Raw genomic sequence first — 24387 nt, 5'->3', positions numbered from 1 at the left:
GGGTACACGGACAGCAGTGGTGTGGTCAGTGGAGGCCTAGTGGAAGGAGTGACCGCAGACAGGCATCGAAGGCCTAAAATAATAACACATGGCTGTAGGCAATTTTAAATTGGTTCCAGGGGTACACGGACAGCAGTGACCTGGTCAGTGTAGTAGTAGTTGAAAGAATGGACCGCAGACAGGCATCGAAGGCCTAAAATAAAAAAATTGGGCTGGCTGTAGGCAATTTTAAATTGGTTCCAGGGGTACACGGGCAGCAGTGACCTGGTCAGTGTAGTAGTAGTTGAAAGAATGGACCGCAGACAGGCTTAGAAGGCCTAACATAACAAACTTGGGCTGGCTGTAGGCACTTTTAAATTGGTTCCAGGGGTACACGGGCAGCAGTGGTCTGGTCAGTGGAAGTCTAGTGGAAGGAGTGACCGCAGACAGGCTTCCAAGGCCTAACATAACAAACTTGGGCTGGCTGTAGGCACTTTTAAATTGGTTCCAGGGGTACACGGGCAGCAGTGGTCTGGTCAGTGGAAGTCTAGTGGAAGGAGTGACCGCAGACAGGCTTCCAAGGCCTAACATAACAAACTTGGGCTGGCTGTAGGCACTTTTAAATTGGTTCCAGGGGTACACGGGCAGCAGTGGTCTGGTCAGTGGAAGTCTAGTGGAAGGAGTGACCGCAGACAGGCTTCCAAGGCCTAACATAACAAACTTGGGCTGGCTGTAGGCACTTTTAAATTGGTTCCAGGGGTACACGGGCAGCAGTGGTCTGGTCAGTGGAAGTCTAGTGGAAGGAGTGACCGCAGACAGGCTTCCAAGGCCTAACATAACAAACTTGGGCTGGCTGTAGGCACTTTTAAATTGGTTCCAGGGGTACACGGGCAGCAGTGGTCTGGTCAGTGGAAGTCTAGTGGAAGGAGTGACCGCAGACAGGCTTCGAAGGCCTAACATAACAAAATTGGGCTGGCTGTAGGCACTTTAAATTGGTTCCAGGGGTACATGGGCAGCAGTGTATGGTCAGTGGAAGTCTAGTGGAAGGAGTGACGGCAGACAGTCTTCGAAGGCCTAACATAACAAAATTGGGCTGACTGTAGGCACTTTTAAATTGGTTCCAGGGTAACACGGCCAGCAGTGGCCTGGTCAGTGTAGTAGTTGTAGAAAGAAGGGACCGCAGACAGGCTTCGAAGGCCTAACATAACAAAAATGTCAAAACAATGGTATTGTCAGTGCCAGGCATTGAAGGATGTCAGCGGCTAGACTACACATTGGTGAAGCTGTGAGAGATAATTTTGCTAGTGGTAGAGCACTGTTTGAGCTGGGGGGGGGAACTGTCTTGTGGCCGGCGGTACAGGCACAGGGCCCCTCATATTACAACGGTGTGTCTGACGTTGGGTGCGCACCACCACCGCCAGAGACACTTTATTGTACTATGAGGGACCCAGTGGCAGTGCCGTCGACCAAAAGCGGCCACACCCACCTCTTCAGACAAACAGCACTCTCAAGGGTCCAAGCGCAAAGTGGCGATAGCACGGCCCCGTGTGGGGAGTTTGGCCATTTCGTGAGGTGGAAACATGTCGTATGCTGGACAATCAGGTGAAGAAAATTACGAGATTGGAAAAGTCATTCAGAATAGTCCACAGGCAAGACCTTTTCATAGGAAAGCTAGGTGTCAGCCGGGCAGGGTGGGGCAAAAGATTTTGAAATCCAGTTGTGGTTCATTTTAATGAAGGTTAGATCATCTACATTTTGGGTAGCCAGACGAGTCCTTTTTTCTGTTAGTATTGAACCTGCAGCACTGAATACTCTTTCTGATAGGACACTAGCTGCCGGGCAAGCAAGCTCCTGCAATGCATATTCTGCCAATTCTGGCCAGGTGTCTAATTTGGATGCCCAGTAATCAAATGGGAATGACGGTTGAGGGAGAACGTCGATAAGGGATGAAAAATAGTTTGTAACCATACTGGACAAATGTTGTCTCCTGTCACTTTGAATTGATGCTGCAGTACCTGTCCTGTCTGCGGTCATAGAAAAATCACTCCACAACCTGGTCAGAAAACCCCTCTGTCCAACGCCACTTCTGATTTCTGCCCCTCTAACACCTCTGGTCTGCTGGCCCCTGGAGCTCGTGTGAGAACGATCACGGGCGCTGTGTGCAGGGAATGCCAGAAGCAAACGGTCAACAAGAGTTGATTGTTTTGTTGCTAATATTAGTTCCAAGTTCTCATGTGGCATAATATTTTGCAATTTGCCTTTATAGCGAGGATCAAGGAGGCAGGCCAACCAGTAATCGTCATCGTTCATCATTTTTGTAATGCGTGTGTCCCTTTTGAGGATACGCAAGGCATAATCCGCCATGTGGGCCAAAGTTCCCGTTGTCAAATCTGCGGTTGTGCTTGGTTGAGGGGCAGTTGCAGGCAAATCTACGTCACTTGTGTCCCTCAAAAAACCAGAACCCGGCCTTGCCACGCCACCAATTTCCCGTGCCCCCGGGAAAGCTTCCTCATTAAAAATATACTCATCCCCATCATCCTCCTCATCCTCCACCTCCTCTTCGCCCGGTACCTCGTCATGTACACTGCCCTGACCAGACAATCGCTGACTGTCATCAAGGCTTTCCTCTTCCTCTGGTGCAGACGCCTGATCCTTTATGTGCGTCAAACTTTGCATCAGCAGACGCATTAGGGGGATGCTCATGCTTATTATGGCGTTGTCTGCACTAACCAGCCGTGTGCATTCCTCAAAACACTGAAGGACTTGACACATGTCTTGAATCTTCGACCACTGCACACCTGACAACTCCATGTCTGCCATCCTACTGCCTGCCCGTGTATGTGTATCCTCCCACAAAAACATAACAGCCCGCCTCTGTTCGCACAGTCTCTGAAGCATGTGCAGTGTTGAGTTCCACCTTGTTGCAACGTCTATGATTAGGCGATGCTGGGGAAGGTTCAAAGAACGCTGATAGGTCTGCATACGGCTGGAGTGTACAGGCGAACGGCGGATATGTGCGCAAAGTCCACGCACTTTGAGGAGCAGGTCGGATAACCCCGGATAACTTTTCAGGAAGCACTGCACCACCAGGTTTAAGGTGTGAGCCAGGCAAGGAATGTGTTTCAGTTGGGAAAGGGAGATGGCAGCCATGAAATTCCTTCCGTTATCACTCACTACCTTGCCTGCCTCAAGATCTACAGTGCCCAGCCACGACTGCGTTTCTTGCTGCAAGAACTCGGACAGAACTTCCGCGGTGTGTCTATTGTCGCCCAAACACTTCATAGCCAATACAGCCTGCTGACGTATGCCAGTAGCTGCCCCATAATGGGAGACCTGGTGTGCAACAGTGGCAGGTGCGGATGGAGTGTTTGTGCGACTGCGGTCTGTGGACGAGCTCTTGCTTCTGCAGGAGGACGAGGAGGAGGAGGAGGAGGGGGTGCGAACGGCTACAGACAACTGTTTACTAGACCGTGGGCTAGGCAGAACTGTCCCAAACTTGCTGTCCCCTGTGGACCCTGAATCCACCACATTTACCCAGTGTGCCGTGATGGACACGTAACGTCCCTGGCCATGCCTACTGGTCCATGCATCTGTTGTCAGGTGCACCTTTGTGCTCACAGATTGCCTGAGTGCATGGACGATGCGCTCTTTAACATGCTGGTGGAGGGCTGGGATGGCTTTTCTGGAAAAAAAGTGTCGACTGGGTAGCTCGTAGCGTGGTACAGCGTAGTCCATCAGGTCTTTGAAAGCTTCGCTTTCAACTAACCGGTAGGGCATCATCTCTAACGAGATTAGTCTAGCTATGTGGGCGTTCAAACCCTGTGTACGCGGATGCGAGGCTAAGTATTTCCTTTTTCTAGCCATAGTCTCATGTAGGGTGAGCTGGACTGGAGAGCTGGAGATCGTGGAACTAGCGGGGGTGCCGGTGGACATGGCAGACTGAGAGACGGTGGGAGATGGTATTGTTGCCGCCGGTGCCCTAGATGCAGTGTTTCCTACTACGAAACTGGTGATTCCCTGACCCTGACTGCTTTGGCCTGGCAAAGATACCTGCACAGATACAGCAGGTGGTGCGCTAAATGGTGGTCCTACACTGCCGGAAGGGATGTTGCGTTGATGACTAGCTTCATTGGCCGAGGGTGCAACAACCTTAAGGGACGTTTGGTAGTTAGTCCAAGCTTTCAAATGCATGGTGGTTAAATGTCTATGCATGCAACTAGTATTGAGACTTTTCAGATTCTGACCTCTGCTTAAGGAAGTAGAACATTTTTGACAGATGACTTTGCGCTGATCAATTGGATGTTGTTTAAAAAAATGCCAGACTGCACTCTTTCTAGCATCGGATACCTTTTCAGGCATTGCAGACTGAGCTTTAACCGGATGGCCACGCTGTCCTCCACCAGGTTTTGGCTTTGCCACGCGTTTTGGGCAAGATACGGGCCCGGCAGATGGAACCTGTGGCGATGTTGATGCCTGCTGCGGCCCCTCCTCCTCCTCTGCTTCAGAACTGCTGCCGCCTGCACCCTGTTCCCCCAATGGCTGCCAATCGGGGTCAAGAACTGGGTCATCTAATAACTCTTCTTGTACCTCCTGCGCAACTTCGTCTGTGTCACCGTGTCGTTCGGTGGTATAGCGTTCGTGATGGGGCAACATAGTCTCATCAGGGTCTGATTCTTGATCAGCACCCTGCGAGGGCAATGTTGTGGTCTGAGTCAAAGGACCAGCATAGTAGTCTGGCTGTGGCTGTGCGTCAGTGCACTCCATGTCAGATTCAATTTGTAATGGGCATGGACTGTTAACTGCTTCACTTTCTAAGCCAGGGACGGTATGTGTAAAGAGCTCCATGGAGTAACCCGTTGTGTCGCCTGCTGCATTCTTCTCTGTTGTTGTTTTTGCTGAAGAGGACAAGGAAGTGACTTGTCCCTGACCGTGAACATCCACTAACGACGCGCTGCTTTTACTTTTACCAGTTTCACGAGATGAGGCAAAAGAGCTAGAGGCTGAGTCAGCAAGATAAGCCAAAACTTGCTCTTGCTGCTCCGGCTTTAAAAGCGGTTTTCCTAATCCCAGAAAAGGGAGCGTTCGAGGCCTTGTGTAGCCGGACGACGAACCTGGCTCCACAGCTCCAGACTTAGGTGCAATATTTTTTCCCCCACGACCACCTGATGCTCCACCACTACCACTACCCTCATTACCAGCTGACAATGAACGCCCCCGGCCACGACCTCTTCCACTAGACTTCCTCATTGTTTTAAAAACGTAACCAAACTAACGTTATTTGTTGCAGTCACACAACTTACACGGTGAGCTATAACTTCAGTATGATTTAGCTACCCCTTTACAGGTTGGTGAGACCACAGCGAAAATCAGGCCCAATGTTACACACTCTTTTTTTGGTGGCTGCAAATTAGAGAGATGCCCCACACGCAGGACTGTCACTGAAGCACAAATGTTAATATTAATGTCACACTATTATTTTTTTTTTATTTTTATTTTTTTCAGGAACACTTTAGAAACCCCCCAAAAAAAAAAAAATAGATTTTTGCAGGGAGAATTTAGAAAACAAATGTAACAAACTATATGCTTTCTATGGGCCACTGAGTGAGAGATGACGCACACAGGAATCAGGAGTGGCACACAAGCCCAGAGGCCAATATTTTTCTACCAATGATTGATGGAGTTATTTTCTCTGGTAGATTTTGGAACCCAAATCAAGGAAAAAAAATGTAGGCTTTCTATGGACCACAATTGGAGAGAGAGAGAGAGAGAGATGGCACACCCAGGAGTCAAGACTGGCACACAAGCAGAAAGGCCAATATTAATCTCCCACTGTTTTTTTTTTGTTTTTTTTTTTTTTTTTTTTTTTCAGGGAGACTTTAGAAAAAAAAATAATAAAAAAAATATGATTTTATCAGGAAGAATTTAGAAACCAAATAAAATAAAATGATTTTTTCAGGGAGAATTTATAAAACAAATAAAAACAAAAATAGGCGTTCTATGGCCCACTGACTGAGAGATGACGCACACAGGAGTCAGGAGTGGCACACAAACCCAGAGGCCAATATTTTTCTACCAATGATTGATGTAGTTATTTTCTCTGGTAGATTTTAGAACCCAAATCAAGGAAAAAAAATATAGGCTTTCTATGGACCACAATTGGAGAGAGAGAGAGAGAGAGAGAGAGAGAGAGAGAGAGATGGCACACCCAGGAGTCAAGACTGGCACACAAGCAGAAAGGCCAATATTAATCTCCCACTGTTTTTTTTGGTTGTTTTTTTTTTTTTTTTTTTCAGGGAGACTTTAGAAAAAAAAATAATAAAAAAAATATGATTTTATCAGGAAGAATTTAGAAACCAAATAAAATAAAATGATTTTTTCAGGGAGAATTTATAAAACAAATAAAACCAAAAATAGGCGTTCTATGGCCCACTGACTGAGAGATGACGCACCCAGGAGTCAAGACTGGCACACAAGCAGAAAGGCCAATATTAATCTCCCACTGTTTTTTTTGGTTGTTTTTTTTTTTTTTTTTTCAGGGAGACTTTAGAAAAAAAAATAATAAAAAAAATATGATTTTATCAGGAAGAATTTAGAAACCAAATAAAATAAAATGATTTTTTCAGGGAGAATTTATAAAACAAATAAAACCAAAAATAGGCGTTCTATGGCCCACTGACTGAGAGATGACGCACCCAGGAGTCAAGACTGGCACACAAGCAGAAAGGCCAATATTAATCTCCCACTGTTTTTTTTTTTTTTTTTCAGGGAGACTTTAGAAAAAAAAATAATAAAAAAAATATGATTTTATCAGGAAGAATTTAGAAACCAAATAAAATAAAATGATTTTTTCAGGGAGAATTTAGAAAACAAATAAAACCAAAAATAGGCGTTCTATGGCCCACTGACTGAGAGATGACGCACACAGGAGTCAGGAGTGGCACACAAACCCAGAGGCCAATATTTTTCTACCAATGATTGATGTAGTTATTTTCTCTGGTAGATTTTAGAACCCAAATCAAGGAAAAAAAATATAGGCTTTCTATGGACCACAATTGGAGAGAGAGAGAGAGAGAGAGAGAGAGAGATGGCACACCCAGGAGTCAAGACTGGCACACAAGCAGAAAGGCCAATATTAATCTCCCACTGTTTTTTTGGTTGTTTTTTTTTTTTTTTTTTCAGGGAGACTTTAGAAATAAAAATAATAAAAAAAATATGATTTTATCAGGAAGAATTTAGAAACCAAATAAAATAAAATGATTTTTTCAGGGAGAATTTAGAAAACAAATAAAACCAAAAATATGCGTTCTATGGCCCACTGACTGAGAGAGAGAGAGAGATGGAACGCTTAGTACTGGCACACAAGCCCAAAGGGCAATATTAATCTCCCTTTTTTTTTCCAGGGAGAATTTCTGAAACCCAAAAAAAAAATAAAATAGGCTTTCTATGGCCCACTATTTGTGAGAGAGATGGGACGCTCAGGACTGGCACAGATGGCACGCTCAGGACTGGCACAGAAGCCCAGAGGCCAATATTAATCTCCCTTTTTTTCTGGGAGAATTTATAAAACCAAAAAAATATTTAAATAGGCTTTCTATGGCCCACTATTTGTGAGAGAGATGGCACGCTCAGGACTGGCACAGATGGCACGCTCACAACTGGCACACAAGCCCAGAGGCCAATATTAATCTCCCTTTTTTCAGGGAGAATTTCTAAAACCCAAAAAAAAAATAAAATAGGCTTTCTATGGCCCACTATTTGTGAGAGAGATGGGACGCTCAGGACTGGCACAGATGGCACGCTCAGGACTGGCACAGAAGCCCAGAGGCCAATATTAATCTCCCTTTTTTTCTGGGAGAATTTATAAAACCAAAAAAATATTTAAATAGGCTTTCTATGGCCCACTATTTGTGAGAGAGATGGCACGCTCAGGACTGGCACAGATGGCACGCTCACAACTGGCACACAAGCCCAGAGGCCAATATTAATCTCCCTTTTTTCAGGGAAAATTGATAAAACAAACAAAAAAATTAAATAGGCTTTCTATGGCCCACTATTTGTGAGAGAGATGGCACGCTCAGGGCTGGCTGGCACAGATGGCACGCTCAGGACTGGCACACAAGCCCAGAGGCCAATATTAATCTCCCTTTTTTTCTGGGAGAATTTATAAAACCAAAAAAATATTTAAATAGGCTTTCTATGGCCCACTATTTGTGAGAGAGATGGCACGCTCAGGACTGGCACAGATGGCACGCTCACAACTGGCACACAAGCCCAGAGGCCAATATTAATCTCCCTTTTTTCAGGGAAAATTGATAAAACAAAAAAAAAAATTAAATAGGCTTTCTATGGCCCACTATTTGTGAGAGAGATGGCACGCTCAGGGCTGGCTGGCACAGATGGCACGCTCAGGACTGGCACACAAGCCCAGAGGCCAATATTAATCTCCCTTTTTTTCTGGGAGAATTTATAAAACCAAAAAAATATTTAAATAGGCTTTCTATGGCCCACTATTTGTGAGAGAGATGGCACGCTCAGGACTGGCACAGATGGCACGCTCACAACTGGCACACAAGCCCAGAGGCCAATATTAATCTCCCTTTTTTCAGGGAAAATTTATAAAACAAAAAAAAAAATTAAATAGGCTTTCTATGGCCCACTATTTGTGAGAGAGATGGCACGCTCAGGGCTGGCACAGATGGCACGCTCAGGACTGGCACACAAGCCCAGAGGCCAATATTAATCTCCCTTTTTTTCAGGGAGAATTTATAAAACCAAAAAAAAAAATAAATAGGCTTTCTATGGCCCACTATTTGTGAGAGAGATGGCACACTCAGGACTGGCACACAAGCCCAAAGGCCAATATTAATCTCCCACTGTATTTTTATCAGGGAGAATTTATACACCCCACAAAAAAAAATACAGAAAAATGAAAAGGCTTTCTATGGCCCACTATGTGAGAGAGATGGCACACACAGGGATGGCACTCTAGCAGAAATGCCAAATTGCCAATCTTAATCTCCCACCAAAAAAAAAAAAAAAAAAAAAACAGGGAATGTCCTACAATTACTATCTCCCTGCCTGCAGTAATCTCAGCCAGGTATGGCAGGCAGCTACTATCTCCCTGCCTGCAGTAATCTCAGCCAGGTATGGCAGGCAGCAATAAGGAGTGGACTGATGCACAAATGAAATAAAAAGTGTGGACAAACAAAAAAGATAGCTGTGCAGAAAGGAAGGAACAAGAGGATTTGTGCTTTGAAAAAAGCAGTTGGTTTGCACAGCGGCGTACACACAGCAATGCAGCTATCAGGGAGCCTTCTAGGGCAGCCCAATGAGCTACAGCGCTGAGGGGAAAAAAAAAAAAAAAAAAACTTCCACTGTCCCTGCACACCGAGGGTGGTGTTGGACAGTGCAAATCGCTGCAGCACAAGCGGTTTTGTGGTTAATGGACCCTGCCTAACGCTATCCCTGCTTCTGACAAAGCGGCAGCAACCTCTCCCTAAGCTCAGATCAGCAGCAGTAAGATGGCGGTCGGCGGGAACGCCTCTTTATAGCCCCTGTGACGTCGCAGACAGCAAGCCAATCACTGCAATGCCCTTCTCTAAGATGGTGGGGACCAGGACCTATGTCATCACGCTGCCCACACTCTGCGTTTACCTTCATTGGCTGAGAAATGGCGCTTTTCGCGTCATTGAAACGCGACTTTGGCGCGAAAGTCGCGTACCGCATGGCCGACCCCGCACAGGGGTCGGATCGGGTTTCATGAAACCCCGACTTAGCCAAAAGTCGGCGACTTTTGAAAATGTTCGACCCGTTTCGCTCAACCCTAGTAACCGCCTCCCCATTTAAAACAGTATCCTCAAAAAATAAAATAAATACCTCACTGCAGTAATAATATCCCCCATTCTGGCCCCCGTCTGTCTCATTCCTGGCTCCAGCCATATGTTCTCCCATCCTGCCTCCATGTGATGTCCCATCCTGCCCCTTCTGTTCCATGATCCTGCCCCATCTGTCCTATGATCCTGCCCCATCTGTCCCATGATCCTGCCCCATCTGTCCCATGATGCTGCCCCATCTGCCCCATGATCCTACCCCATCTGCCCCATGATCCTCCCCCATCTGTCTCCATCCTGCCCCATGATCCTACCCCATCTGTCTCCATCCTGTCCCATGATCCTGCACCATCTGTCTCCATCCTGCCCTATATTCCTGTCCCATCTGTCTCCATCCTGCACCATGTCTTCATCCTGCCCCCTGTATCTCCATTCTGACCCCTGTGCTCCATCCTGCCTCCTGTGTCTCCATCCTGCTCCCTTGTCTCCATTCTGCCCCGTGTCTCCTTCCTGCTCCCGTGTCTCCATCCTGCATCTTGTCTCCATCCTGCCACGTGCCTCTGTCCTGCTCCCATGTCCCCATCCTGCTCCTGTATCTCCATCCTGCTCCCGTATCTCCATTCTGCTCCCATGTCTCCATCTTGCTCCCATGTCTCCATCCTGCTCCCATGTCTCCATCCTGCTCCCATGTCTCCATCCTGCTCCCTTGTCTCCATCATGCCCCGTGTCTCCATTATGCCCCCGTGTCTCCATCCTGCCCCTGTGTCTCCATCCTGCCCCTAGTCTACATTCTGCCCCTAGTCTACATTCTGCCCCTAGTCTACATTCTGCCCATTGTCTCCATTCTGCCCCTTGTCTCCAATTCTGACCCCTGTCTCCTTTCTGCCCCCGTGTCTCCCATCCTTCCCCCATGTCTCCATTCCAGAATGGAGTCACATGGTTCATGTGTCTCCATCCTGCTGGTGAAACATATTGCGGCTTTCCACTTTCAATAAAAGAAAAAAACAAAAAAAACAACCTTTCTTTTTACCTTGCTGAGCTCCTACGGCGATGACCCCTCCAGGCGTTACAAGCGCGCACTCGCCGGAGAATGACAATGATGTCATACTCCGGCGACATGCGCTCTGACGTCAGCTGCCAGCCTCCGATTGCATGGTGGCTTTAACTTTTGCCGTGCAGGCCGGAATGGTAATAGGGTAATTGAACCTGCATCTCGGATGCAAGTTCAGTTGCTGCAACGACAGAGTATTGTCGCTGGGGCCCGATCAGCAAAAGAGACGGGGCCCGATGCGGGCCCCCTCTGCTGATGGGGCCCCATACGCCAGTCGGGGCAGTAATGCCCAGATGGTGGCCCTGTTTGTAGGACCACCTTTTGCTGGAATTACTGCTGAAAGTCTTTTGGGGTTTGTCTCTATGAGCTTTGCACGTCTAGAGGCTGAGCTTCTTGCCCATTCTTCTGTGCAAACCGGCTCTAGCTCTGTGTGATTGGATGGAAAGTGTCTGTATGGCAATTTTATGTCTTGCCACAGATTCTCAATGGGATTTTGGTCTGGGCTGTGACTGGGCCATTCAAACACATGAAAATGCTTTGACCTAAACCATTCAATTGTAGATATGGCAGTATGTTTAAGGTCGTTGTCCTGCTTGAAGGTGAATCTATGCCCCAGTCTCAAGCCTCTAAAAGCTTTTCCTTGAGTGTTGCCCTGTATTTAGCTCCTTACATCTTCCCTTCATCTCTTAATCTCTGACCATCTTCCCTGTCCCCACTAAAGAAAAGCTTCGCCACAGTATGATACTGACAACAACTTGTTTTATGGTGGGGATGGTTTTCTCATTTTCCTGTACAATAAAAGGCCATCAAGAAGGTAATAAAAAATATTTACAAGCATCTTACTATTTACCTCTTTGGTCTCACCACTCCTCACATCACCCGTCCAGTCCAATCACATCTTCATGCATGTTAACACCAATAGTGATGAGTGAGTATACTCGTTGCTCGGGTTTTCCTGTGCATGCTCGGGTTGTCTGAGTATTTATGAGTAGTGTTGAGCCACCTCCCTAGTGTTTGGGTTCGGTTCGTCGAACTGGGAGGTGTTCGACGAATGTTCGTCGAACACCGTCGAACCCCATTGAAACCAATGGCAGGCAAACACAAACACATAGAAAACACATAGAAAACACATAGAAAACACCTTAAAAGGTGTCCAAAAGCTGACACACTGCTCAGAAGACACAACAAACACATGGAAAAGTCACAACTACATATAGTCATGTGGAAAGAAAAGAGGTGGAGGCGTAAAAGGAGGAGGAGACACAGATATAGGCATATGCATGTAGAAAAGCCGCGGAGACACCATCACGTGTTTCTCAACGCAAGCAATAAATAGCCAGGTCTTTCACCTTGAAGGAACAGCCACGGTAAGGGCAGTATCCAAAAAGGAAAACCACCTGTGCCAAAACATGGTATCCATCCACAGACAGCTGTTTCGGGGTATTTGCCCCTCATCAGTGTAGAGTAGGAAACTGGCTATTAGGAACAGTGCCTAGTAAAAGGACTATAAACATAAGGATGAATGACCTCAGGGAGATCAAAACATCCAACACCGCAGAGATATCATCATGTGTTTCTCAACGCAGTGATCCAGAACACTGCCCCCATCCCTTATGGGAAATATGCAAATGCATGTAGAAAAGCCGCGGAGACACCATCACGTGTTTCACAATGCAAGCAATAAATAGCCAGGTCTTTCACTGGGAAGGAACAACCACAGGAAGGGCAGCATCCAAAAAGGAAAACCACCTATGCCAAAACATGGTATCCATCCACAGACAGCTGTTTCGGGGTATTTGCCCCTCATCAGTGTAGAGTAGGAAACTGGCTATTAGGAGCAGTGCCTAGTAAAAGGACTATAAACATAAGGATGAATGACCTCGGGGAGATCAAAACATCCAACAGTGTACTGGATCACTGCGTTGAGAAACACATGATGGTGTCTCCGCGGTGTTGGATGTTCCTAATAGCCAGATGACTAGCAGACACTGAAGCTTTGGAGCAGACCTCTGAATCCCAGGCCATAGTATGAGGAAACAACTCTGCAGATGACCCACACCCACCTGGAATTGACAATGGCAACTTCATGTAAAACACAGCAAGGGGACTTAATAAAGAGTCTCCATTTTTTCCTAAAATTTGGCCACAGACACCACTTAAGTGGCATCAATTTCGCCAGAATTTTTTAACACAGTTGGTGAGGTGATTTTCAAAAATCATCAAGCTTTTAGTCTCCCCAAGATGACACAGGGGTAGAAAAGTCCTTGCGGATGCAGGATTTGTTCATCTTGATGAACGTTAGTCTGTCTACATTGTCACTAGACAGCCACATGCGCTTATCTGTCAGCACACCACCAGCAGCGCTGAACACACGTTCAGAGAGAACGCTGGCTGTGGGGCACGACAAGATCTCCAAGGCGTGAATGGCGAGCTCAGGCCATTTTTCAAGATTGGAAGCCCAAAATGAGCAAGGTTCCAGTTCCAGTCATGGCATCAATGTTAACTTGGAGATACTCTTGTACCATCCTCTCTAGGCGTTGGCTGTGCGTCAGACTTCTTGTCTCCTGTGGCCTTGCAAAGGATGGTCTAAAAAAATCTTGAAATGATTGGAAAAAATTGCTGTTACCACCAGATACGATGTTACTGTTACGGTTTTGAGTGATGACTCGATAGTCCCACGGTTGGCAAGTTAGAACTCAGAGATTCACTACGTGCACCACTGGTGTTTTGTGGAAAAGCAGATGTTAGATTCTGTAACAGTCTCTGCTGATACTCCTGCATGCGTGAATCTCTTTCTTTGGCAGGAATTATTTTGCCAAATTTGCTTTTGTACCGAGAATCTAAGAGTGTGGCTTCCCAGTAGTCAGCATTACTTCAGATTCTGACAATCTGAGGGTCATGTTGCAGGTAGTGCAGCAAGAAGGCACTCATGTGTCTTGCGCATCCAGGAGGACCAAGTCCTTGTTGTCTTGGTGGTGGCGAGGTGTGAATCATGCTTCCTTCATCTGCCCTCTCCCCCCAACCTCGCACAACAGAAATTTGATCAAGGTCTCCCTCATCTGATGAGTCTTCCATGCCCAGTGCCAGTTCGTCCTCCACTTCTTCCTCACCTCCTGCACCTTCCTCATCAGTTTGGTGGCTACCATGCGCCCTCGGTAATCCCTCTCCCCCAGCCTCCAATACCAGCCGCCGTGGTGCTGCCAACCTTCTTGACCTTGGAGATATTATCCCTTCCTCATAGACTCCTCCTGTTCCTCCTCCTCCTCCTCTTGTTCCACTACCTAACTCTGAACACTGTTTAAGGTGTGCTCCAGCATGTAAATCATCAGAATGGTCATGCTGATAATGGCATCGTCAGCACTAAACATCTTCGTTGCTATTTCAAAACTGTGCAGAAGGGTGCATAGGTCCCTGATCTGAGACCACTTCTGCAGCATGATTTGCCCCACCTCTTGATCTCGTTGGCCCAGGCTATACATCATAACGTATTGCACCAGGGCTCGTCGTTGCTGCCACAGTCGTTGCAACATGTGCAGAGTTGAATTCCACCTTGTGGGCACATCGCATTTCAGCCAGTGAACTGTCAAGCCCAACGACTTCTGTAGAGATGTAAGTCGTTGAGCTGCGGAATGCGAACGGCGGAAGTGAGCACACAGCCACTGTGCCCTCTGCAGAAGCCCATCTAGTCTGGGATAGTGGGATAAAAATTGCTGGACAACCAGGTTCAACACGTGAGCCATACAAGGCATGTGTGTGACATTGCCCTGGCGAAGGGCCGCACCCAGGTTTGCAGCAATGTTACACACAGCCTTCCCTGGCTGCAGGTTGAATGGAGACAACCATTGATGGAACTCGGTCTCCAGAGCTGACCACAACTCCTCAGCTATGTGACTCACATTTCCCAGACATTTCAATGTAAACACTGCCTGATGCCATTGAGCCCTGGTGACAGCATAGTGAGGAGGTGTGCAGGATTCCTTCTGCACAGTTACAACGCGGGTGGCATTACCAGACAGGCTTTGGGTGCAGGTGGAGGACCGAGAGGAGGTTAAGGAGGCAGAAGCAGTGGAGGAACTTCTAGATACAGAGGATCGACGAGCAACTCGTGGGGACAGCAAGACTTGGACAGCAGCCCCTTCTGATGTCGCCGTAGTTACCCAGTGCCCAGTCACCGACATGTAACGCCCCTGTCCATGTCTACTCATCCAAGTGTCTGTGGTGAAATGCACCCTGTCACACACACAGTTTCTCAAGGAAGCGGTGATGTTGTGTGTGACATGCTGGTGTAGCGCAGGCACAGCTTTCTTTGAGAAGTAGTGGCGACTGGGCATCTGGTACTGGGGCACTGTGACGGACATAAGGTCTCGAAAATCCTCTGTGTCCACCAGGCAGAAAGGCAGCATTTCTGTAGCCAACAGCTTGCAGATGGAGAAATTCAACCTCTTAGCTTTGTCATGACTAGGAGGAAATGGTCTTTTACTTGTCCACGTCCGAGGGACTGAGGGCTGGCTGCTGTGCTTAGACGGTGTTGAGTGGGGTGTCCCCGGCAAACTGCTGGTCTGTGAGGATGGTGCAGGCAGAGATTTTATGTTGCCTTGATTAAAATGTGGTGTCGGTGTCGGAGAGTGCTCAACAACAGGTGTTTCCACTTGCAAATGTCCTGATGACCTGCCAATCACACTGGCTGTTGCGGGTATAAAGGTGTAAGGTCTGCGTCCTAAACCATGTGCGACTGCTGTCCCCACAGTCACAAAGGATGAAGAGGATGTGGATGCACTTGATGGGGCAGACGGTGGTTGACCCGGCCCACTAGGCCGCATTGTAGCACAGTGAGCTTCCCACTGCAACTTATGCCTCATATCTATGTGACGGTTCATACATGAAGTACTCAAGCTAGTCATTTTTTGTCCTCTACTGAGATTTGTTGACAATCTTACAGACAACATGAGTTGGGTCATCCTTTGCAATGTCAAAAAACGCCCAGGCTATGCAAGGCTTAGAGCCCGTGTGACCTGAAGAGCCACCACGACTTCTGGTCTGAGGCACAGTTGGGGTTGAGGATGCAGTTGTTGACGTTCTTCTAGTACTCCGTGTCTGTCCAGGAAGACGCACCGTCGTCAGACTCGTCACTAGCATCCTCCTCCACCCCCTCTGCTGACCTCTTGGACTGGCGGACTGGGGGTTGACAGTAAGTGGGGTATACAACCTCGTCATCATCATCCTGTGTGTTCTCACACCCGTCGTCCTCAGAGCCAACCTCTTCCTGCCCCGACCGAAATGTCAAGTTTTTGTTCCAATCAGGTATCTCAGTCTCATCATCAACTTCCTCATTGTCTCCACCAACAGGAGTTACAGTTTGGGAAGGAGGGTCTACATTATGCTCAGAACCTTCTTCATCTGGGCCTGGATCCGACTCACAAAGATTCTGGGCATCAGTGCAGATCATTTCCTCGTCTGGATTCACAGAAGCTCTGGAGCAGACCTCTGATTCCCAGGCTATAGTATGCATAAACAGCTCTACAGACTCAACCATGTGTGTTACCCCATGCTCAGACGGGCAGCTGGAGATTTGGGAGCTGTGAGGAAGCAAGTGCGATTGGGGTGACAACTCTGACGACTGGAGTGGTTGTGATGTTGAAGTTGACATGGAGGAGAGCCCACTTGAACGAGCACTTGATATCCGTTCAAGCACCTGCTGTTTTTGTGCCTCATCTGGAATTTTTGGCGATGCTTGTAGCAATGGTTGTAAGAAAGGGATCATATCAGATTGTCCACGAAAATAAGTAGACATCTTACTTTGGCTGGAAGATGATCTTTCTTCTGCAGATGTTACTGTTGCTTTACCACCTACCCCACGGACACAACCTTTTTTTCCCTTTCCAACACGCCTATTCCCCTTTCCACCAGCAGCATGCCTTTTGCCACTCATTTTAGTGCTTAACTAATTGGCATCTCTGTATCTGTAGTTGTTGGCACAACAACCGATGAATGAAATCCGAGAAGAACTGAGTTGCCAAACTGTGGCACTAGGCCCAAAACTATTAACTGGGTTAGATGCAGTAAAAATTTAGATACACAGGCAGTGTAGTTAGTTTCACAGGCGGGCTACTCTGCTGACATGCAGACACTGCTCCTAGGCCCAAAACCATTAACTGGGTTAGATGCAGTAAAAATTGAGATACACAGGCAGCGTAGTTAGTTTCACAGGCAAGCTACTCTGCTGACATGCAGACACTGCTCCTAGGCCCAAAACTATTAACTGGGTTAGATGCAGTGAAAAATTGAGATACACAGGCGGTGTAGCTAGCTTCACAGGCGGGCTACTCAGATGACTATCAGACAATGCTACTAGTCCAAAAGGATTGGCTGAGCTAGATTACACCAAATGCTGTGACAAACACTTGCACAGTACTGGCACAGACCTGCCTGGCAAACAGTGCTATGAACTGCTGTAACCTACCCTGAAAAGGGTTGATATTACATCTAGTCCCGACTCCTCCCGACTCCCTAAACCTATCTCTCTGAAAATTTGCTTAAAAAAACACTCTTAAGGTACCTTCACACATAACGATATTGTTAACGATATCGTTGCTATTTGTGACGTAGCAACGATATCGTTAATGAAATCGTTATGTGTGACAGCGACCAACGATCAGGCCCCTGCTGGGAGATCGTTGGTCGCTGAATAAAGTCCAGAACTTTATTTCGTCGCTGGACTCCCTGGAGACATCGCTGGATCGGCGTGTGTGACACCGATCCAGCGATGTCTTCACTGGTAATCGGGTAACTAAGCGCAGGGCCGCGCTTAGTAACCCGATGTTTACCCTGGTTACCATGCTAAAAGTAAAAAAAAACAAACAGTACATACTTACCTACAGCCGTCTGTCCTCCAGCGCTGTGCTCTGCTCTCCTCCTGTACTGTCTGTGAGCCGGAAAGCAGAGCGGTGACGTCACCGCTCTGCTTTCCGGCTCCCAGACAGTACAGGAGGAGTGCAGAGAAGCAGAGCACAGCGCTGGAGGACAGACGGCTGTAGGTAAGTATGTAGTGTTTGTTTTTTTTTACTTTTAGCATGGTAACCAGGGTAAACATCGGGTTACTAAGCGCGGCCCTGCGCTTAGTTACCCGATGTTTACCCTGGTTACCGGCATCGTTGGTCGCTGGAGAGCGGTCTGTGTGACAGCTCTCCAGCGACCAAACAGCGACGCTGCAGCGATTCGGATCGTTGTCGGTATCGCTGCAGCGTCGCTAAATGTGAAGGGGCCTTTAGACTGTATAGTACCCACAGCAGCAGCGGTGCCGTCTAACACTAAGCTGCAGCAGTGAGGAAATGGTGGCGACGGGGCAAATGGCTGGTTCTTATAGGGCAAGGACATGTGACATACACAGCCAATTACACATGCCCTTTTGTGTGTGCATCACATGCACATTGCTGTGTGTGTGCACTGCTGATAGGCTGAGAGACTGCACCTCCCCACTGTAAATGCGGGAAAGAAAAAAAAAAAAGGAGATCGGTATTATTTCAGCACAGATCTATCCCCGCCCCCCCCGCCCTCTGTACACTGAAACAGTCTATTAACAATGATAATAATAATAATAATCTTTATTTTTATATAGCGCTAACGTATTCCGCAGCGCTTTACAGTTTGCACACATTAACATCGATAAACAGTTTTAATGTGCAAATCAAGTTAGGCTTTTGGTGAACGAACAGTTATCAAACAGAAACTCGAACAGCCGACTTTTAAGCAAATTGTTCGAGTTCGTCGAATGGCTCGAACACCACCCAAAACAGCTCAAATTTGAAGTTGGCGAACAGTTCGACTCGAACACCGCTCATCTCTATTTTTGAGTGCTCGGAGATTTAGTTTTTGTCCACTGCAGCTGCATGATTTACAGCTGTTAGACAGCCTGAATTCCTTTGAGGATTCCCTAACAACCAGGCAACCCCCACATGTACTCAGGCTGGCTAGCAGCCATAAATCATATACCTGCATCGACAAAAAGTAAATCTCCGAGCACTCACAAATACTTGGAGACTACCCGAACGTGCTTGGGAAAACCCGAGCAACAAGTATACTCACTCATCACTAATCGTCAATGTTAACATCCTGAGCTAGTCCGATGAGCCATGGTATGGTTCAGCACATGCAAAATTAAGGTCTCGATGGTTCTGCACGTGTGCAGCATAAGGTATCTTTACACACATGTGCAAAACTAGGGCTGGACAGGCGATGGTGAGGAGCAGAGGGTCCAGAGAGATGACAGGTGAAGGGAGTATAAGTATTTTTTTTTTTTACATTTTATGTTAATTATGCTTTGGGGTCTCTCAAGACGTCAGAGTGTAATAAGGGACATTAAAGTTGAGGATAAAATCTTCCCTGCAAATTACATTTCCCAGGAAAATTCATGCCAACAGGCAAATTAAAATTTTTACAGATCCACTCATCTTTATTTCCAATCTGCTTATATACAATATTCTACATTTATTTTTATTACAATCTCTAATCTGTATTTAAACTTGTTTTCAAATGCAATCGAAACCCTACAAACAGCTTCTTTCTTCATAGAGGACCCGTCATGTCAGTGCTTTCAAAAAACCCTGTAATGGGTAATTTTTCATGAGGTGTCGCTACAGTGGAATTGATCACTCACTATTTGGATCTTCGAATTGACCACTTACTGCTTAGTTCTTCGAAATGACCACTCACTGCTTGGTTCTTCGCTGCAGATTACCGCTGACCACTAGGAGATACATAGCAGGAGGCAATTTAGCTTGTGACCAGTATGCTTTCTATGTAAAGTTTTATACATATAGTATCATTAAAATGTTTTTTTTTTGGTATGACAAGTCACTTTGAAGGAATGCATAAATATTATGTATTAATTGGTAGCAAAAAGAACATACGCAGACTTCCTCCTTCAAAGACTGCATTTTGTCAGAAGAATACAAGTTTGAAGGACCCAGCTTGTTCAATTATATTTTAGCAGAAGCTTAAAAACACATACATTCACGCTGATAAAGCCTCAATATCAGCTCTCCTCTCAACCCCATAATGCTCAGATTTATCTATAGACATAGAACTTCTCTGGCTTGGCTCAGTGGCATTTATAATGTTTGAGAGCTCACTGCTGGTCGTACAGTGATGAACATCAAGCATGTGTGATAGAATTTACTCAGCAAGGATCCATCCTGCTGTGTCTGCTTGACTGACACGGAAAATACATCTCTGCACCTCTCAGAGGGTTCGTATTAAGGATGTTCATGCACTGCTTTGGCAGAAATCAGCGAGAATTCCCACCTCAAGATTTACATATAATAACATTCAACCCCCCATTATTTAAACCACTTCATAAGTATTATCATCGCCATATACCTGTATACTATCATATGGTTGTTATGGCCAGGTTCAAATCTATATATTTATTGAAATCAACACTTTGGGGAAATTACTTATTTTAATGCATCATAGGAATGATAAAATAAAATAATATTATTGCTTTATAAGTTAATAAGAGCACTGTTACTGTTATTCATATAATAATAATAATAATAATAATAGACTATTGCATTGTCCGGTTCACAGAATTAATCCTGTAACTGAACTGCCCAATTTAATATTCTATCTACAGATACGCAAACTTCTGTTCGATATAAGCAACATTCATTCCATGCACATTATTGGTTAGATCAATTATTCTATCAGCATTCTAGCCTTCTATTATTTAGGCCACTTGCATTATATTAATGGTCTACTTTGATTTTTGAAGATTTATGCAAGTTTTTTTTTATAGATTTTCCATTTTAGGAAAAAATCATTCCTGTTATGCCTTCAGTTCATTCATTTCAAATCATCCATATGCAAATTGGTCAACGTACTGTATATCTATTATTTAAAAATATAACTATCCTTAAATGTTTACCTGGCCAAAATTTGGTGCCGATTAATTTCTAAATATATCATTATAGAGGTCAGAATTAAGTTTTTCTGCTACAAAGCTCCAAATTCCTTGCATGAACATAGATTTAAATTCCTTAATAATCACAGATAAGCTTTTCATGACTGCCATTTAAAGGGAACCTTTCAGCAGGATTGTGCACAGTAACCTACAGACAGTGTCAGGTCAGCGCCGTTATACTGATTACAATGATACCTTGATTGATGAAATCCGTCTTGCGGCTGTTGTTTAATCTTTCTTTTCAGTTTTGTGTTAATGATATGCGGGTCTGTGGGTGGCCTTCATGTGGTGCTCTGATTAGGTATTCATCAGTATGGCTTCTGACAAGTCACTGATCCCCTACTGCAGGCAGGCACCAGCGGTGGCCCCGCTCCGGAGCACGAGTGTATCATTAACTCAAAACTGAAAATAAAGAGTAAACAACAATCACAAGATGGATTTCATCAACCAGGGAATCATTTTAATCAGAATAATGGTGCCAAGCTGACACTGCCTGTAGGTTACTGAGCACAATCCTGTTGATAGGTTCCCTTTAAGGGGATGTACCACAAACAAAGTACCATTTAATTAATAGATCATGTAATAATAATAATTTCCACAATTGAATGTGATCATGCAGAGCTACTTAAGTACACGGTTAGCATATAGCACAATTCTTGGCCAGGTGGAGGGAATGAGCATATGTCACATATGATAAGTGAGTATATAGACAAAACAGCAAAGGCTGACAGATGCTACTTTCTGAGATAACACATTTAACTTTCTGTTTAACCCCTTTCTGACCTCGGACAGGATAGTACGTCCGAGGTCAGATCCCCTGCTTTGATGCAGGGCTCCGCGGTGAGCCCGCATCAAAGCCGGGACATGTCAGCTGTTTTGAACAGCTGACATGTGCCCGTAATAGGCGCGGGCAGAATCGCGATCTGCCCGCACCTATTAACTAGTTAAATGCCGCTGTCAAACGCAGACAGCGGCATTTAACCACCGCTTCCGGCCGGGAGGCCGAAAATGACGTCATTGCCGACCCCCGTCACATGATCGGGGGTCGGCGATGCGTCAGGATGGTAACCATAGAGGTCCTAGTGACCTCTATGGTTACTGATCACCGGTGGCTGTGAGCGCCACCCTGTGGTCGGCGCTCACAGCACACCTCCATTTCTGCTACATAGCAGTGATCAGCAGATCGCTGCTATGTAGCAGAGGTGATCGCGTTGTGCCTGCTTCTAGCCTCCCATGGAGGCTATTGAAGCATGGCAAAAATAAAAAAAGTTAAAAAAATGTGAAAAAAATAAAAAAAAATATAAAAGTTTAAATCACCCCCCTTTCGCCCCAATCAAAATAAATCAATTAAAAAAAAAATCAAATCTACACATATTTGGTATTGCCGCACTCAGAATCGCCCGATCTATCAATTAAAAAAAGCATTAACCTGATCGCTAAACGGCGTAGCGAGAAAAAAATTTGAAACGCCAGAATTACGTTTTTTAGGTCGCCGTGACATTGCATTAAAATGCAATAACGGGCGATCAAAAGAACGTATCTGCACCAAAATGCGATCATTAAAAACGTCATCTCAGTATGCAAAAAATAAGCCCTCAACCGACCCCAGATCACGAAAAATGGAGACGCTACGAGTATCGGAAAATGGCGCAATTTTTTTTAATTTTTTTTAGCAAAGTTTGGATTTTTTTTTCACCACTTAGATAAAAAATAACCTAGTCATGTTAGGTGTCTATGAACTCGTACTGACCTGGAGAATCATAATGGCAGGTCAGTTTTAGCATTTAGTGAACCTAGCCAAAAAGCCAAACAAAAAACAAGTGTGGGATTGCACTTTTTTTGCAATTTTACCGCACTTGGAATTTTTTCCCCGTTTTCTAGTACACGACATGCTAAAAACAATGATGTCGTTCAAAAGTACAACTCGTTCCGCAAAAAATATGCCCTCACATGGCCAAATTGACAGAAAAATAAAAAAGTTATGGCTCTGGGAAGGAGGGGAGTGAAAAACGAACACGGAAAAATGAAAAATCCCAAGGTCATGAAGGGGTTAAACATAGAAGCGATCATTTCTGCTGTTTCTCCAGCCTTCTGAGCTCATCATAAATCAATTTACTGACTTAGGCCGGGGACACACACAACGTATAAAAAAACGGTCCGTTTTTGACGGACGAGAATCGCAAAAATTTTTACAAAACAGTGATCCGAGTGCAGTGCGAGGATATGATTTTCTCGCATCAAATGATCCGTGTGACATCCGTATGGCATCTGTACTGCGTGTTTTTATCGCAGGCTTGCAAAACCAACATACGCCAATACAAGGGATCCATGTGTCAAAAACAAACAAACATATATACTGTATATATATATATATATATATATATATATATATATATATATATATATATATATATATATATGTCAGTAGACACATACAGTGGGGCAAAAAAGTATTTAGTCAGTCAGCAATAGTGCAAGTTCCACCACTTAAAAATATGAGAGGCGTCTGTAATTTACATCATAGGTAGACCTCAACTATGGGAGACAAACTGAGAAAAAAAAATCCAGAAAATCACATTGTCTGTTTTTTTAACATTTTATTTGCATATTATGGTGGAAAATAAGTATTTGGTCAGAAACAAAATTTCATCTCAATACTTTGTAATATATCCTTTGTTGGCAATGACGGAGGTCAAACGTTTTCTGTAAGTCTTCACAAGGTTGCCACACACTGTTGTTGGTATGTTGGCCCATTCCTCCATGCAGATCTCCTCTAGAGCAGTGATGTTTTTGGCTTTTCGCTTGGCAACACGGACTTTCAACTCCCTCCAAAGGTTTTCTATTGGGTTGAGATCTGGAGACTGGCTAGGCCACTCCAGGACCTTGAAATGCTTCTTACGAAGCCACTCCTTCGTTGCCCTGGCGGTGTGCTTTGGATCATTGTCATGTTGAAAGACCCAGCCACGTTTCATCTTCAATGCCCTTGCTGATGGAAGGAGGTTTGCACTCAAAATCTCACGATACATGGCCCCATTCATTCTTTCATGTACCCGGATCAGTCGTCCTGGCCCCTTTGCAGAGAAACAGCCCCAAAGCATGATGTTTCCACCACCATGCTTTACAGTAGGTATGGTGTTTGATGGATGCAACTCAGTATTCTTTTTCCTCCAAACACGACAAGTTGTGTTTCTACCAAACAGTTCCAGTTTGGTTTCATCAGACCATAGGACATTCTCTCAAAACTCCTCTGGATCATCCAAATGCTCTCTAGCAAACTTCAGACGGGCCCGGACATGTACTGGCTTAAGCAGTGGGACACGTCTGGCACTGCAGGATCTGAGTCCATGGTGGCGTAGTGTGTTACTTATGGTAGGCCTTGTTACATTGGTCCCAGCTCTCTGCAGTTCATTCACTAGGTCCCCCCGCATGGTTCTGGGATTTTTGCTCACCGTTCTTGTGATCATTCTGACCCCACGGGGTGGGATTTTGCATGGAGCCCCAGATCGAGGGAGATTATCAGTGGTCTTGTATGTCTTCCATTTTCTAATTATTGCTCCCACTGTTGATTT

Source organism: Ranitomeya imitator, chromosome 2 (genome assembly GCF_032444005.1).
Source record: "Ranitomeya imitator isolate aRanImi1 chromosome 2, aRanImi1.pri, whole genome shotgun sequence".
NCBI classification, from domain to species: Eukaryota; Metazoa; Chordata; class Amphibia; order Anura; family Dendrobatidae; genus Ranitomeya; species Ranitomeya imitator.
Note: the sequence above shows the minus strand (reverse complement) of the source record.